Source organism: Tauraco erythrolophus, chromosome 3, assembly GCF_009769465.1.
Source record: "Tauraco erythrolophus isolate bTauEry1 chromosome 3, bTauEry1.pri, whole genome shotgun sequence".
Lineage (NCBI taxonomy): Eukaryota > Metazoa > Chordata > Aves > Musophagiformes > Musophagidae > Tauraco > Tauraco erythrolophus.
In genome coordinates, this window is record NC_141467.1 from 91772327 (window position 1) to 91789757 (window position 17431).

Sequence of the window (17431 nt, forward strand, 5' to 3'; positions counted from 1 at the left end):
TAGCTGGTGGGGTGGGGTGAGAAGCAGAAGAGGCCTTGACTCTGTGCGAGCACTGCTCAGCAGTAACAAAAACATCCTTCTGTTATCAACGCTGTTTTGATCACAAATCCAAAACACAGCCCCATACCAGCTACTGTGAAGAAAATTAACTCCATCCCAGCCCAAACCAGCACATTTCCTCAAAGCACGGCTTTTGGGCAGCCCTCTGCTCCTTTGCTCTTATTTGTCAGCTCCAGTCTCCTCGCTCAGTGCACAAAGACCCATCCTTGGCTGGTGGATATAGGGCCAGGGCCTGAAAGTTAAATGCTGTAATGCTGAACATTGCAAGCCACTAAATCCTGGAGATCAGCACTGACGGGGAATGCATGCAAAGCAAAAACTGCGGGTTGTGCGCCACAAATTCCTGTGCTCGTCAGGTAGATGAAGCCACAGGAGGATAATCACAGGTGGTTATCCACAAGTGGACATTTGGGCTTTAAAACATGAACGTTGCCCCAGCACTCTCCTCACAAAGGCACATGGTCATTTGCATTTTTTACCTCTATAATAGATTTTTTTTGTCATTTCTGAACAAAAACCACCAAGTTTTGAAGCTCCGTTTAAAGTAAATTGGATATGAATATTGTTGGATTGAACGAAGTGTTTCATTTTGACCTGGGATTTTTTTAGTATAAGGATATAACATATAAAAGAGAAAAATGACATAAACTCAAGGTTATTTTGAATTGAAAACTCAAAAGGCTCATCATAAAAAATACTGAAATGGGACAGAGATTTCAGCTGTGTCAGACCATTTATTCCTAGTCAACTTTCAAAAGGAGATTCAAACATAATTGCAATTATTTCACAAATGACATTTTGATTTTGAAAGAACTGCATTTTCCAAAAAAAAAAAAAAATAGCATGAAAGATTTTCTAATCAGTGCCAATGAGTGAGTAAACTTCAGCAGCTGGATATAACATGCAAAGCCTAGAAAAGGGAATTAAAAGTTCCTGAAATGTAAATACAGAAGATTTTTATTTTTACTTTTTTGTTTTAAAGTTTAAAGGAAAAATAGGTTTTGACATCATGTGATATTGGAGTGCGAGGGCTGCAGAGATCCCACCCTGCATCTGGCAGGCAGGGAGGTAATAGAAAGCTGCTCCGGTCCCCCTCGGGCCATCTCCTCACAGGTGGAAAGCCCGGGGTAATGGGGGGGGGGCGGGTTCTGGACGAAAGCAGTCAGGATCACCCTGGGGAGCCCTATAAACATGACTCACTTGCAAGGGGTGGGGGTGTTTTTTGGAAGGAGGTTAGTGGGGAGCAGGCTGCTCCGTTGACTCGTGGACACCAGGGCCAGGAAAAGGCTGGAGGTTTTTATAGCCTGAGCAGGCTGCTGCTGCTCTTTTAACACAGGAGGGAAGGGGAAGGGGAGGATGGAGGGAGGGAATTGTTTTGGTTTTTGTTTGGGTTACAAAATCAGGAGAGACAGTTTGCTAGAGTTATCTAGAATGACTTTTTTTTTTTTCTTGCATGTTTTGCTGACATAAAGCTACGGGCGGTTTGCCGTAAGCGAGGCTTACACTGAGGTTTTGTTAAGTGCCCAATATAAAGGTATTTTAGCAAAAGCCCCCGTGCTTCTGCTGGGAAAAAATGTGCTGTTACTGACAGCTTATTTCACTCAGTCGAAGTGGATGTTAAGAGAGAAAGATTATCATAAGCATGCTGCTAAAAGACCAGTACTGTCACAGCTGTTCACACCAGAGCACTCTCCTGATTTTAGCATCCCCTCCCTTTAGAAATATAATAGAACCAAAGTAAATATCAATTAAAGGGTGGACATTGCTTTCATTTTCTTAAAGCTGAGCTGTTCTAGTGATCCAAAATGTATAGCTAATATTTTTCAAAAATATTCCAACTTCACTTGAAAATTAGTTATCTTCTGATTTCAGGCAAAGCGATTTCAAATGACAATATTACTTGTGGAATGGAAAGTATGCTACTCTCACTGTTCTGCTTTTGTGAGTTTTGTTTTTCATGACTGGCTTTTTTCCAAGCCAAAACTAACAGGTATTAGATCAGTAAAATTACAAAAGAAGTTTGCATGAATGCCCTGGGACTGAAACCAGTATAGCATTTTACACAAATTTGAGTATAACACTTTGCTAAATCTCCTGTTGTCTGCAAAGACACAGCTAGACTCTTTACAGATTGTCTTTTTTACCCTTTGAAGGAATGACTTGACATTAAGAGAAGGAAGTATGTTTCTAAACCGCTTTTGAAAAATATCCGATGAGGCACAAAACCTGAAAAATAGTTGAAAAACCTCAACAAAATAATCAAACTACATCTCCTTTGTTGTGTACTTTGGACTTACTGCACCAAAGAGCAAGTACAAGCATGTGACAGGTTAGAGTCCAAAAGAAGATGCAGCACAGACGCATCTTTCATTTTAGCTGTGTCCATACACTCTCTTTGACCATGTTGCAGGGTGATGTGGCCATGCTAACATCAGACTCACTAGTCTAGGTAGCTGTCTCTTCACAGTGGTTCAGAGCTGAGCATTCACTACATTGCTCCAGCAGTTTTGTAGCCAGCCCCAGTTCTTGTGGTTTTGAGGGTGCTGACGGTAGCTTCAAGGTTAGCTTGAGTATGTCTCCACTATGCTGTCATCACTGCCATGGCGCTGACTTATTTCTACAGGAAATGTCAAACCTCCTGAGGAAATTTGGTAGTTACTAATTATCTTGGTTTCGGCTGGGATATAGTTTTCTTCTTAGGTTAAACCACGACACTAATGTCTGCAATATCCTTCTTTTTTGTCCTTCTCCCGTTCCTGCTTTCCACGCCCACCTCCATTCCTACTTTGCTCCAGACTCACAGCCTACAACACTATGTGGAGGATATAATATTTCAGTACAAGGCCAAACATGAAATGAGATGTATGGCAAATCGTAATGACAAGGTTGATCTGAGGGTGTGTGGAGGGACTGTTCGCAGCACACAACTTGGAGAAACAGGGAGCTGGGTTAGCATGATGAATGAATTTAAGCCATGGCATCTGAAGGATCCCAGCAGAATAGCTCACTGTCTTCTCCCCTAAGTGATGCCTTTTCAGTACTCAGCTCTATAAATGTGGAAAACTGAGTTCATTATGTGCGAGTTTTGCTGTTTTGGAACTGGCTTAACTTTCTAATGACGCGCAAAACAATGTGGTGCTTTTCTGGGTGTCCCATGACACCATGCCCCCCAGCTGGTGCCCATGAGCACTGCCAGGCACTCTGTCCCAGTTCCTGTCCCTTAGTGGATGCACTCCGAGGTCTATGGGTTGTTTCCAGCTGGGCATGGGTTGGTGCCTGGCTGTGAAAAGACGGCATTTGCAATTGCACAGGTCAAGGTCCTGCTCCCTTGTTATCTTGAGTGTGTCCCAGCACTGTCTGGTTTTATGACTCTCCCACCTGATTCCTACATTTCTAGCTGATGGTGGGGGTAGCTCAGGCCTCCCATGAAGCAACATAACTTCCCTTCTGCTTCGCCTTGCTGTGCTGCGCATGGTGAGTATCCCCACCCGGCGATGGCTGCTCGGGGATGCCAGGTCCCAGGGTACCAGAGAAGCTGTGGAGCTGTCCAGACAGATAAACATGTGATGTCCCAGATACAGTGTCCTACCATAGCCTCCCTCCTTAGCCAGAGCCAGGGCAGAAGCAGAGTGAGAACCACATCATCCCACATGCAGAGCTGTAAGCTTTGAGCAACTGCAGCATGAGGTCTCTGATTTCCAAACTGCTGTACCTGGTGGAGCACGGAGCCTGTACATCATCTGATACCAAACTGAATCCTTACTTTGAGTTTTGGTAAAACTTCATTTACCTATAGGAACTTAATTCCTTCAGCCAGTGCATGAACACATATAGACAGGACTAAGCTTCAGAGATGTCCTCCCTTCCTTAGTTCACTTTAAGTGGCAGCATCACAAAAGTGCTCCTGAATGATGAACCCTGTGCCAAAGGCATTCCTGGCAAGTCATTTCCTCCCTTTCTCAAGCTTCAAAAAATGTAGAAGATAAAGACTTATCTCCGTAGCTGGTATTTGTTGCAACAGGGTGAATAGATAGAGCTGTATCACAGAAATCATAACTCAGAGAAGTATCTAACAGATGTGTGTTTTCAGTAAATGTCATCTGATCAGACTACTCAGATTTTTGTGTAAGTGCCTTTTTGTTGCTTCTAGGACCAGATTAAGATAAATAGCAAGAAGCAAAAACATTAAATGCCCTTCTTTCATTTTCTGGCTTGCTCTATTACATGTAATTATTGACATCACAAAAATACACAGAAACTAAAGCATCTCTGCTGTCATAGTTATATTGCCATTTCCCTTCAACATATGGGAGTGTACCCCATGCTTGCAGGGTGCTCCAATCTTTTCACTGCCAGGAGGTGTCAGATTTTGTGCCTCAGTCCTGGACCAAGAGCTGTTTCACCAGTGAGTATATGAAATAGATGTTTACAGTCAGGCTTCGTGTGCTGCTAAGGACTGAGCAGGATGTAATCACCCTACGGGGTGCCTATTGGACTAGAACAAAGTGACAGTATGTTCTCTCAGTGACAAGCAGCATTCACAGTTGGGTCTGTGAGAGATTAGGAAAGGTTTTTAATTCACTCAAGGGTGAATTTCCTCTGGTTTCTGCAACTGTTTCCTGCCCTACGATCGCTCGTGCATTTTCTCCTTTCAGATGGCAGTAACAGTGTCCAAGTAGAAATTATTGCTTGGTATGGTCATAACCACGAAGGAGACATGGGTCCCTTATCTTCTTTGCATAGTTGCTTAGAAGAAATAACTTGTGCCCCAGAGGGCTAAATTTGCTTCATACAACATCTGTGACATCTTGAACGGTGGTGGAGATCTTGCCCACTTGGAAAATGTATGAGAACCAGAGATCCCATTTCCAGGATGCATTCGACTCCAGAAGTTGATACTGCTAGGCAAGCCTTGGCCTTGTTGTTGCTGACCACCTGGATGCCTTTCGCATCAGGGAGAGAGTGGGGGCAGTAATGATTATACAGTACACACAGGAGAGTCAATGATAGTGCCAAAAGGCAACAAACAAAGGAGTATTGAGACCGGGTTTGTTTTTGTAAGATTATACTCAATTCAGTCATTCTATGACTACATATATTCTTCTGTTTATTTATGTAATAAGCTGCCCTTGTAAGGCTCTGGCAGATAAAAAAACAGAGTCTTTCCAGATGTGTGAAAAAGGCAGTTACTTGGAGAGGATTTTATACACTGTGTCTCTACAAGAGATTTTAACTCACCAATCATCATCAAGAATATTTAGATTTTTCTTGCTAAACCACAAAAACCTTAATGGGGAAAATCATTAAACATATAAAGTTATAGCAATACAAATATTTGACTAAAACCATTACTGAAATGGCTCTTGGGAACCTGTGTTTCTGTAAACTTTAAGGGTTATAATGAATATACACATACCCTTCTTCCTCTCTTTCTCTCCTCCCTTGAAAGAAAAAAATTGCTTCAGGTTACGGCTGTGAGGCTGAGTAGCTTTATGAAGTTTTCCTTCCTTGCCTTGTCCTAAGAACACAATTTTCATCCCAGTGTATGGCATAGCAAAAGGTATGTTAATGTCTGATGTAAAAAAAAATGTAAATGTTTAAAAATGAGCTGAGAAAGTTAAATAAAAGCAGAGCCAGGGAGGCCACCTTATAGTGCCTGTGTTTTATGACCTGTGCTTTTAATAGCACAAGTGCAAGTATATTATAGTTCATATTTGAAAGGAAAAGAAAATCTTTTACATGTCTTTCCTAAAATGCGCCATCACAGCAAACCTCTACAAAATTAACCCCTATGAAGCCAGTCACATGAGCTTTAATAAGGCCAAGTGCAGAGTCCTTCACTTGGGGTATAAAAACCCCAAGCATCGCTATAGGCTCGGGGAAGAGTGGCTGGAGAGCTGCCTGGCGGAGAAGGACCTGGGGGTGATGGTTGACTACCGGCTTGATATGAGCCAGTAGTGTGCCCAGGTGGCCAAAAGGGCCAATGGGATACTGGCGTGTATCAAGAATAGTGTAACCAGCAGGAATAGGGAAGTGATCCTGCCCCTGTACTCGGCACTGGTGAGGCCGCACCTGGAATATTGTGTCCAGTTTTGGGCCCCTCGCTTTAAGAGAGATATTGAGCTCCTGGAGCGAGTCCAAAGAAGGGTGACTAAACTGGTCAAGGGGCTGGAAAATAAAACTTATGGGGACCAGTTGAGGGAGTTGGGGCTGTTTAGCCTGGAGAAGAGGAGGCTGAGGGGAGACCTGATTACAGCCTACAAATACTTGAGAAAAGATGGTGGGAAGGTAGGGGAAGGGCTCTTTACATTAGTGTTGGGTGATAGAACAAGAGGAAATGGGTATAAGCTTAGTCAGGGGAGATTCAGGTTGGATGTTAGGAAGTATTTCTTCTCTGAAAGGGTTGTCAGCCACTGGAATAGGCTGCCCAGGGAGGTGGTTGGGTCCCCACCCCTGGATGTGTTTAAGAATAGGGTGGATGAGCTACTTGAGGATATGGTTTAATGGGGATTAGGGATGGTTGGACTCGATGATCTCTAAGGTCTTTTCCAACCTAGAAATCTATGAATGAATGACATCAAGGGTCTCATTACAAAGAAAAGTTGTATTACCTTCAACATCACTGTTAGTTTGTTTTGAAGCATATTTTTCTTACTGCTTGCTTCACAGGAATGGAAGAGTTACTATATTAATTGTGGGCCTTTCTGCCTTTTTTTTTTTTCTGGAGAAGGAGAGAGAGAAAGGAACTCGGGATTTGAAACCTTAATCTTTCCTCTACATGGACAAGGAAGCTCACAAGAGAAGAGCTTAACTTAGATTCTTTTTTTTTTTTTTTTTCACGTTAGAAGCCTACATAAGTTTAAAACAAGGACCTGAGCCTGTAATTCAGTGAGCACTCTCTGGGAATTACAGCCTGCAACCTGAAGGAATAAGGTAAGAAGAAATAATGGTGGGCTGTTTCCTGGACCCAGGATGCTTCTGGCTCCTCCAGGAGACAAAGGACTGGGACATCCCACTGGTCTGTCTTTGAGGAGTTCATCTGTCATAGATATTCTCCTCTCTAACAACCCTTCAGCTTTGAAACAGATCGTAATAATTTCCAGAACTGAACTTCACAGCTGTCTCTGGTAGGACAGGGAAGGCCTTTTGATGTCTCACCAGAACAAGGTGAAGCCCTCCATGGATCTGCTGGGCATCGCTCTGCAGTCTGAAGCTGACCAGTCCTGTAGGTGCTGACCTGAACTTCACGCAGCTGCTTTATGTAGGATGCACTGTATGCCTTTAGAAAGAGCTTTTCTGATGCAGCCCAATTGGTTTCCTTCTCTGCCCCCTTTGAGATGATGTCACTATTTTGAATTTACATGGTTAAACCGGAGTAGCCTGAAACACAGCGTATTCATGTGCCAGGAAATTGTGGATTTAGTGAAGGCTCACAACAAATCAAAGCAAAGTATGAAGCTCTATGTTTTATGTCTTTATTAACAAGTTTAATAAAATTTAAATTTAATTACTTGTATAATCAAACAAAGACTCGATAGTCTCTCAGTATATTGTGCAGTTTTAGGGCCCACAGATATTGCAGAAGGGAGTATGCCTTTTCCGTAAGCCTTTAAGGGATTTAATTACAATCACGTTTCAAAAGTCATTTCAACTGGAAATGTTACTGGAAGTCATCAAACGAGTTTGCCTTAAGATATAGTACCTGGCTATAGTGTGCTTGTGTGGGAATAATGAAGGATATATGCTTTGCATACCCACCGTACAGTTTATATTCCCTTCCTCAGAGCATATCTTAAGAACAACACACAGCAAAGCACTGTTACTGGCTGAGCACCAAAGGTCATTATAGCATCCAATCATTCCCTGTGAACTATGCTGCTCTGTAGGGGTAACAGCCTGAAGATAGGTGACTCTTTTCGTGCTCTCTTTGCAGGCCATGTTGTGTGCAGATACCGTCTTTACTAAAAACTTCATCTGCATTCCACTGAAGATATTCTTCTGTCAATGTTGTCCAAATTTGGTATCCTCTAGTGCCTATGAGCTAGAAGCATACCTTGACCCCATTTGGGTTTGATTTATGGAAAAGGACAGCTTCTCCTCTTGCAACATTTACTTATCTGTAGCTGCACCAAAACTTCTTTGGAAGAAACTGGTAAGTAGAAAAGAATTAAAAGATACTAAGCATAACACCATTTCTAAGCGAAAGTGTAAAAATGACACTCTTAGCTGGGGTAGAAAAGGTCAACCTAAGGTGTAACATTGACCTCTAAGGACAGTTATGTAGTTTCTTTCCACAGTAGCCAGTAGGAGTGTAAATCAAATCACATCCTTGTCATGCAACAGGAACAAAGTCTGATCTGCCACCCAGCAGCAAGTGCAGTACAGTACTCAGCTAAGCACAAATCCATCCCTCTCTACAGTTTCAACTGCTGTCAGACCACATGTATCCAACGCAATAGATACATTTCCTGTGAGATCTTGGCTTTCTCCTATTGGTGCTCATGGCAGATACGGAGGGATTAAGCAGGGCCTTGGCCATCAACCCAAGCAGTGACAGTCTCCTGTAGGCTAAATGAGGTATGCACAGATTTGCTACGTGTGAATGTGGATGATCACATTAATTTATGCCCTCTCACACGACTGGAGCTGGCTTGCTGTGTGTAACACCGACAACAGGAGCTGAACTGACAGAAAGGCTCAGTTTCTGTGTAATAAAAGAATTACTCTCTATGTGAATGTTTTCAGCTTACTTAGTAGACAGCTGTTGGAAAAACAGTCTGGGAAGTAACATAATGGATCAAGACGAGAAACCTCTTGACATGGAATCAGAGAGTAATTTCAGAACATCTGCATGTTTCCTGACCGCAGGCTGAAATAGTGGAGTTGTTTTGTCCACACAGAACATCCCTGAAATAAAGAGATCAGAAGAGGATTAAAGAACTAAAACCCTTTCTCAGGAAGGAAAAGACAAAGCAGTAAGTCCAAGAAGGCTTTTTCCAAGCCCAAGTTCAAAAAAGATAAGCTGGATGGAAAAGCACTTATGTTGTAGACTTTATTGGGTTTTAATTTTGTTTGTTCTCAGATGCTTTGACTCTAAAATGTTCTTGTGGGGTTTTCCCTCAAGGTTTTGTTCACTGCTTTGGTCAGTGCTTGCTGTGCTGGGATTAAGTCCAAGGCTTAGTTTAGTTTATTAAGGAAATCACAGTAAAGAAAAGGAGACAACTTCCCTGTCTGAGCTATAACTCCTACAGGAGTTAGAGGCTTTGCATATCCTGCGACCCTGAAAGACACAGGGTGATATTTTCTGTGGTGTACCATCTTCTCATTCAAGTCGAAGAAGACAGAGGTAGAGCACTTGCACTGTAAAGTAAGTACAATAGAGAAACCTATCTTTGATTTTATGAAATCCATTGCAAACGGCCATGGAAGAGTTTCTGTAGACAGAGGTCTATGCCTGCCATGTGCTCTGTTGGTGTCCATCCTAGACCTTGTGTCATCAAAGGAAGAGATGGTGGGAACTGAGAGATGAAATTTCCTCAGTGAAATTCAGCCTCCCAGCTCAGACCATCGACGAGACAGTGCATTTAGGGATACGCTGTGAACTTTTCAGGCAAAGTTGGAGGCACAGCCAGCCAAAGAAATCCTTCAGCAGAGACCCCCTGGGTAACAGACAGTTTGCATCACTGTCTTGAACCCAAGCAGTTAAATTCTGCCTTAACTGGCTTTGGTTTTCAAAGTAGGTGGTCTGAGCAGAAACTGCTGCTCCTGAGGAGAAATACAGGTGGCTGACGGCTCAGCTGGGTCTGCAGCCCCACAAATGGCAACGGAGCTCAGTCTTGCTGGGACCCTCGGAAACTCACTCTTCCCTCTAAGCACACATTTCCATTGCTCCCTCTCCCCCAGCATACTGCACAGCCATAAATCCTGCCCCAGAGATCCCTCACTCTGCTCAGTTGTTAACTTTCACACATGACTTTTTTTTTGCTGTATTTTGCAGTGCTGAAATTTCTCCAAGGCTGCAGTAATTTCAAATTTTGGCCCATTTAGCATCAGGACAACTGCCCAAGTCCATTTATTACAAACATATGTTATGAATTCAGTTAAAAAGTCTCTTATTTTCTCAAATCACAATAATCACACTCCAGACTTACTTAAAGCAAACATAATTTAAAAGCAATATTTTTTTTTTTAATAGCAAATCTGTTCTATTAGTGGGTCTGAGATCAAAAGGTAGGCAAAGCCCTAATCTAGGTGAAATGAAACAACAAAACCTACCAGAAAAGGCAAAATCACAGTGTTTGCAAGGTTGTCTTGGTCTCTGTCTTCACCCTCCCTCTTCTTTTCTTTTTTTTTATATTTAAGACAAAACAAAATGAAACAAAAATAAATAAAGGGTAGTGAAATAACGCAATGCCCAGAAGACAGGATGTGTCCCACAGCCAGTTTGGAGCTTTTCTGCATCCTTCCCAGCCTCGGTCTGAGGGGATGGTGGCTGGAATCCGTGCCTTCATGCAAACACGATTAGCATTCACTCACTTGCCCTTGATTTGTTTCAGAAGAAATCATCCCACAGCTTCAGAGAGGTCTAGAAACAAGGACAGTCATTCTGAAGTGAATGCTTTAGGGTGAATGATGCCACGCGTCTGGTTTATGAGTGCCACACTCAGATGAGATCCCTGCAGTGAGTTTCCACCATCAGAGGCATTCCACCACTGCCATTCAATGTCACACTCTTTAAGAGAGCCTAGGTTGAAGCCTGGCTCACCTTTATTAGGCAAATTGGTTGGTGCAGCAGAAAGCTTTTGTGTCTCTTTCACCAGTTAGAGCCAATAAGCTTAACAAGTTTGGGCGTATGGTGTGGATGAAATGTTTTAACATGGTTATAATTTAGCAGCAATTCAAGATTTATTAATGATACAGGGTAAATCAAAGGTTTAATTTTAGCATCATTTAATGATTAAGTAATTTAAAGAATAACAAGTAGAATATGTTATAATTAAACCAGCAACTTAATTAAAGATTTGAAAATGACAAGATTCACATTAACTTACTACAAGGTGTCCTAAATCAATATATATATAATACGAACATATATGTAAAACAAAAAGCATGCAGACAGACAAATATTTGGATCCAGTGAAATACAGACACTCACACTTGTGAAGGCAAATGTGTGTATTCAAACACATAGATAGGTAGAGAGGTGGATGGAAGAGGCTAGCCTATAGGTAAAATTCTCCCCTTGAGTTCAAAATGAATACTCACAATGCACATCAGCATCCCTCAGCAGGTGATAGTTGGGACTTGAGGAGGATAACTCGCCTTGGCCTTCCATCAGCTTTGTCTGAAGATGGTCTATGCAGTTGGTAACTGAGAGGCTTCCCAACTCAGCAGAGATACTGGTCACAGCCCACTGTCATCCAGGAGAGCTCAAAGAATCTCACTTAGAATTGCTATTTATAGGGTCTGAGAAAATTGACTTTTGTCAGGTACTTTTCTGTTTTGGCCCCAATTTGTGTTAGGTAATTTTGGCAACTTTCAGAGTGAGCTGCAGTCCAGGCAAGAGGAGTTCCAGGTATGTTTCCCAGGCCACAGGAGTTCCAGGTGCAGTTAGGGAACGTCTAACCATCCCAATTCACTATACTTGGTAATATATACAAAAAGGTACCAGAATGTTTCAGTTCACTGCTCCAGCAGATGAGATCAGGAAGTGCCAGATTGTCCCAGCCCACGGCACTTGCAATTGAAGCAAGGACAATGTTGACTGGTGCTGACACCGCAAGGTGGCCTGGGGAGGGGTTTGCACCACCACAGCGTGTGATGGCTTACTTGCCAAAATGGAGAAGAAAGTTTTTTGCAACGCTCCTACCTCAGGACAACATTGATAGAAAGGTTTGGCACAGTTTTTAGACTGTGGCCAGTGCTGACCTGTGCTTTTATCGGTCAAACAAAGCTCAGAAGTACCAAGTACTTCGATGGTGCTCCCCCACTGAACAGAGAAGCTCTTTTGGTGTCAGTGGGTAGGGAGAGCATAATATAGTGCCATTAAAACTTCTTTGGAGGTACAAATTAACTATTTGTGAGGAGCTTTCACGTTCTGCAGTCAGATGGACAGCTTCACAGGCACCTGCCCCAGGGCATAAAGCCCTTGCAGCCTGAAGGATTGACCAAGGTAGGAGGCCAGTTCAAGAAACACCTTAATTTCAGTCATTCAGCAGGGAAATTGAAGCAGAAAATTGAAGCACTGTCCTTGATTATTATGCTGTTCTGTACTTTTTGCTACGGATTTCTGTAAGGATCTGTGCATGGCATCAGTCTCCCGACATCTCACTCTTTCAGCACGTCAGTTCCTCCCGTGGTCACTAACACAACACAGGTGTGACTGTCTTTGAGCACAACACACCAAGACCTGCAACACCGTAACAGCAGAGCCCCAGATTCAACTCTCCACTCTTACGTTTTGTCTGCAGAAGCTCATGGTGGGGAGGGCTCACTGCTGGCGGGGGGTGAGAGGGAGAGAGGAGGGTAACACAGACCATTTGGTGATTATAATCCATGAGGTCATCAACAAAATATCCAACTGGCCTGGGCTGCCAATATTTCCGATGTTCAGTCAGCTCCTTTTATACATAGTTCTTTCTTTCGTCATGATCTCACCTGAAGTGTCAAGGAAGGTCTCCATACATGCCACGCTCTCAACAACTTTGATCAGGATGACCCTTTCACAGGGAGCATGAGATCTCAATGCAAGGCTATGATTGCGGCCCAGAAGGCCAACCGCGTCCTGGGCTGCATCAAGAGGAGCGTGGCCAGCAGGTCAAGGGAGGTGATTCTCCCCCTCTACTCTGCCCTCGTGAGACCTCACCTGGAGTATTGCGTCCAGTTCTGGAGTCCCCAACATAAGAAGGACATGGACCAGTTGGAGAGGGTCCAGAGGAGGGCCACGAAGATGATAAGAGGGCTGGAGCACCTTTCCTATGAGGACAGGCTGAAAGAGTTGGGGCTGTTCAGCCTGGAGAAGAGGAGGCTCCGGGGTGACCTTATAGCGGTCTTCCAGTACCTCAAGGGGGCCTACAAGAAAGATGGGGAGAGGCTGTTCAGGAGGGCCAGTTGTGATAGGACAAGGGGTAATGGTTTTAAAATAGAGGGAGGTAGATTCAGGTTGGATATTAGGAAAAAATTTTTTACCATGAGAGTTGTAGAACACTGGAACAGGTTGCCCAGAGAGGTGGTGGATGCTCCATCCCTGGAGACGTTCAAGGGCCGGTTGGATGAGGCCCTGAGCAACCTGATCTAGTTGGAGATATCCCTGTTCCTTGCAGGGGGGTTGGACTAGATGACCTTTGAAGGTCCCTTCCAGCCCTAACGATTCTATGATTCTATGATTCTATGATAGAGGAATTATTTAATGTTTCTGGACTTCCACAGTAATTTGGTGTGTGGGGACAGGTTCCCAGTGGGTGCTAATAGACGTTGTTCACCAGAGCCTGTAGCAGGATGCCATTCTACCCCAGCTGTGCATCTAGTCTTTGCATTCCTGTATTCTGCTGTGTGAAGCATCTGCTGATAATGATGCTACTTAGTATTTTGAAAGGCATCTTCTACACAGAGTGGAAGGCAGCTCCCAGTAATTCTCCACTTGACAGTTATTTAATACATTTCAGCTCTGGTTTCAGTTCTACATTTAGATTTACAAAAAAAGGATTCCTGACATTTTGTCAGTTTTTTTCATCCATGCCTGTATTCCCACTTCATCTCACATTTCCTCAGTTCATTACAGCAACCCCTGCTATGACAGGATAAAGCCATACACAAAAAGCCCTTTCATGGCTACTTCATATCGATATCTATTTTTGAGAGAGAAACTGAACTGAACTGAAGATGCATGACCCTCTCATTCACTTTTTCTCCTTGTCAGCCACTGGATTGACAGGGCTGGGGTGCAGATAGACACACTGTCACCTCCAGTTTCAAGGCCTCACTGGGACATAAATTCAGAATGAAAGAAGTGAAAAAATTTCAGCCCAGTCAAAATCTAAAACATATTTAATGTATATGCCAGATGACGACAGCTATCATCTTTTGTGAAGAGAAGCTTGATGTTTGTGAGACACTTTCTGTACTGAAATAAAAAGTTGTAGGCTCCTCGGATCTATAAAGGCTCTCCTTGCAGTTGTTGCCTGAATGACAAATTATCTTTGGGTTTTTATGTAGCTGGTATCGTTCTCCCAGCTCAGCCTATATTATTGACAATTCTAATGTTCATTTGCTATAACAGCTTAGAAGACGAGGACTTTCTCCTCCTACACCTCTTTTAGCCAAGCTGGGACAGGTTAGAAGCTCACAGGGCTTTTCTGTTTGTTTTGATGTTTCTTCTGGCTTGTAGCATGAGAAGGAAGGGCGATCTAATGAAATTCAAGGATAGCAAGTTCAAAATGGAAGTAAAAAATAATTATTCACATTTTGGCACCTGTAGCAATGCGTGTCTTGACATAGCATCAAGAAAATTAAGACTAGGGGATGTTTTAAAATGAGATTAGATTTAGCAATGCATTTTGAAGAAGACATGAAGATGCAGATGTTGAAAGTCAATACCAGAAATTAGAGAGGACAGAAAATCTGTATCTCAAGATTTTATCTAACTTCTCTTCAGGGTTAGGAGGAGATATTTGCAGGCTTTAGATTATACTTCAACTGTTTTTACAGAGGATTCTTGATAGCTTTGTCAGGTATAATTGGTGTTGATCTTTTTCAGAGAGAATCTTGGACTAGCCGGGCTTTCGCGCATACTGAAAAACCTTATATAAAATCATAGAATCATAGAATGGTTTGAGTTGGAAGGGACCTCAAAGATCATCCAGTTCCAATTACCTGGCCACAGGCAGGGACACCTTCCACTAGATCAGGTAGCTCAAAGCCTCATCCAACCTGGCCTTGAACACTTCCAGGGATGAGGCATCCACAGCTCCTCTGGGCAACCTCTTCCAGTGCCTCACCACCCTCATTGTAAAAAATTTATTCCTTATATCTAATCAAAATCTCTTTCAGTTTAAAATCATTATCCCTTGTCCTATCACTACATACCCTTGTAAAAAGTCCCTCTCCAGCTTTCCTGTAGGCCCCCTTTAAGTACTGGAAAGCTGCTATAAGATCACCCCAGAGTCTTCTCCAGGCTGAACAGCCCCAACTTTCTCAGCCTGTCTTCACAGGAGAGGTGCTGCAGCCCTCAGATCATCTTCGTGGCCCCCCCTCTGGACTCGCTCCAGCAGCTCCATGTCCTTCTTGTGTTGGGGACTCCAGAGCTGAACGCAGTATTCTAGGTGGAGTCTCATGAGAGCAGAGTAGAGGCGCAGAATCACCTCCCTTGACCTGCTGGCCACACTTCCTTGGATGCAGCCCAGGACACGGTTGGCTTTCTGGGCTGCAAGCACACGTTGCTGGCTCATGTTGAGCTTCTCATCGACTAGCACTCCCACCTTCTCCTCAGGGCTGCTTTCAATCCATTTTCCACTCCAGCTTGGAGTTAATTATTATTAACTCCACCTCCTCTAAACCTTTTCTGGAAGTGTTTTATGTTAACCTAAATTCTCCTCTAGAGAAATCGGACTCCTCTGAATCCATTTGGTTTCTGACAACTCTGGCTTTGCCAGCCCCAAGCCTGGGAATATCCCCTTAGCCCTCATGTCACCCTCTGCCTCAGTCTCTGAGCTCACTCTATGGCTGCCTCCTTGGTTTTCCTGTCATGTACAAGTTATGTCATTTGGAGCACAATTGCTGTCAACATGATCAAAACAGGTGCTGGGAACTAGATAGCGAGCCTAAGCATTAGCTCTATTGGGTGTTTAACTACTAGAATTATTTTATTTTTTGACTAATTGAAGTAATGCTAGCTCAAACTGTTGGACAGAAGTGAATTTCGGTCCTATTGAAGTACATGCATCCATAGCCCTGCTGTAGAGATGGGCAGATCTTCTGCAATTGATCTGTTCCCTTCTCCCCCATGAACTCTCTGCGTTACCAGAAAGAACCTCCATTAGTCTCCTGGCACATTTAGGCCACTGCACCTGATAAAGCAGATAACACTCTTCCATACTTCCAGAAGGAATTATCACCTTCAGGATGGTGTGAGAATTAATACGTAAGAAATCACAAAAACACCCCATGGCCACAAATTAATAGACAACTTATTCACACTAAGCAGCTTTATCAACTTTCCCATGAGGTGAGGGTGAAAAAGCGTATCCTTGCACAATCACACCTTGGACACGCATCCGCCAGCGTCAGTTGCTCTGTACAGTAATGTCAAACTCATTCCACAGCCAGCGCCAAATTCCACGTCCAGCTATTCCCAGAAGGCCAGGATATGAATTTCAGACAACATATTTTTTGACAGCCCAGACTGGCACACCCACTGACCTCATGGAGAGGCCTGCACGTACTTCAAGGGTAGAATATGGCTTTTAAGTAGTAAATTGTTGTTTATCTGCTTAGTGCCTTGTTACAGTCAGTGTAGTTGTGTAAGATGCATCCTCCTTCCAGATCTCTGCACTTTCTCCCTAATCTTCTCGATCTCCTGTTCTCTCCTCTCCCTGTATTTCCTTCCCTGTAATAGCTCCCAGCTTCCACCATGAAGCAAAGAAATACTTTGTATGTCCATCCTTGGGATAAGGACTGTCATTAGATTAAACTTATTCATTCAAGATAAACCTAGTAAATTTGATTTCAACCAGATACGGCTCCCACACACGCAGAACTCACCCTCTGCTAACCCTTTGGTTCAACCAGGCTGGTCTTACACCATTTTAGTTTAAGTCTTATAATTTTAGATGATGTTCAGGCATTAAATTTAATGCCTAAATAAGTTGAAGGAATCCCAAACTAGCCTTTCAGACTGTCTGTAGACCCAGGAAAGCAATCCTGCCACAGTGACATTAATAAAACATTTTGCAAAGTTCTCTTGCAGTCACTGCTTTTGCAGAAAGTATACAGACATTTAATTTCTGTACATTTCCAAGCCTTTTGGTGGTACAAAGTCTGTGTTTTCAGATGATTCTTTTCAGTGAAAACGTTGCTGAAATTGCCTGGTTTTTAAGTAGCGGCACTTTATTTTTCTTGTTCTAAATTGTTAAATAACAATAATTCTTTTCTTCACTCTTTGTTTTGTTGGGCTATGCGGAGGGTGGGAAGACCCAATTAAATGAAGGGATTTGACCCTGGAGGAGTGTGGGAGAGGAAATGGAAGGAGACTAGTAGGGATATTATTTTGGCATGAAATGCCTGAAGACCTCTGGGCATTTTAACAAAATAGAAAGCATAACAGGAACAGCAAGGTGAGGTGCTGCAATGTTTTACCAGAAGAGGAACCAAGGAG